The following is a 1,091-nucleotide window of genomic DNA, read 5'->3' on the forward strand; positions in this document are numbered from 1 at the left end:
TGTGTTTGATTTTCTAAAATTTTAAGTTTGGTGTCATTTTGTTGTTTTTCTCTTTCCTCTTTTCAAAAATCAAATCTTTTTCATAAAAATTTTTCAATCATATCTTTCTAATTGCTAAACTCAAAATCTTCTTAATTAACTAATTGATTCAGTTTTCAATTTGCTTTGATCTTATTTTCTTTTGATTTTCGAATTTTTTTATTTTCCTCTTGTTTTTATTTTATTTTTCGGTTAATTCAAAAAAAAAAACAAAATTTATCTATTTGCAATCCATATCATTTCCCTTTATCCATTATGGACTTAAGTGAGATTGATCAGTCCAAAAGGACTCTGGGGTCATATGCTAACCCCATTACAGCTGCATATGGGAGTAGCATCTGTACACCTCCCATCAAAGCAAGCAGCTTTGAGCTAAATCCTCAACTCATTATCATAGTGCAGCAAAATTGCCAGTATTCCGGTCTTCCTCAGGAAGAGCCTACTGAGTTTCTGGCACAGTTCTTACAAATTGCTGACACAGTACATGATAAAGAGGTGGATCAGGATGTCTACAGACTATTACTGTTTCCATTTGCTGTAAAAGATCAAGCTAAAAGGTGGTTGAATAACCAACCTACAGCAAGCATAAAGACATGGAAACAGTTATCAGACAAATTCCTGAATCACTTTTACCCTCCAAAAAGGATGACACAGCTAAGGCTAGACATCCAAGGCTTTAAACAAGAGGATAATGAATCCCTTTATAATGCCTGGGAGAGGTATAGAGGTATGCTAAGAAAATGCCCCTCTGAAATATTTTCAGAGTGGGTACAGTTAGACATCTTCTACTATGGGCTTACAGAAAAAGCTCAGATGTCTTTAGACCACTCAGCTGGTGGTTCTATACACATGAGGAAGACAATTGAAGAGGCTCAAAAACTTATAGACATTGTTGCTAGAAACCAATATTTGTACTCTAGCAATGAGTTCTCTCCAAAAGAGGAAGCCATGGCAGTAGCCACTGACCCTAATCCTCAAGAACAGATGATTGAGCTTAATCAACAATTGCTCCTGATGACAGAACAGTTAGCAGAATTTAAAGAGATGCTCCA

The sequence above is a fragment of the Arachis duranensis genome, chromosome 3, assembly GCF_000817695.3.
Source record: "Arachis duranensis cultivar V14167 chromosome 3, aradu.V14167.gnm2.J7QH, whole genome shotgun sequence".
NCBI lineage: Eukaryota > Viridiplantae > Streptophyta > Magnoliopsida > Fabales > Fabaceae > Arachis > Arachis duranensis.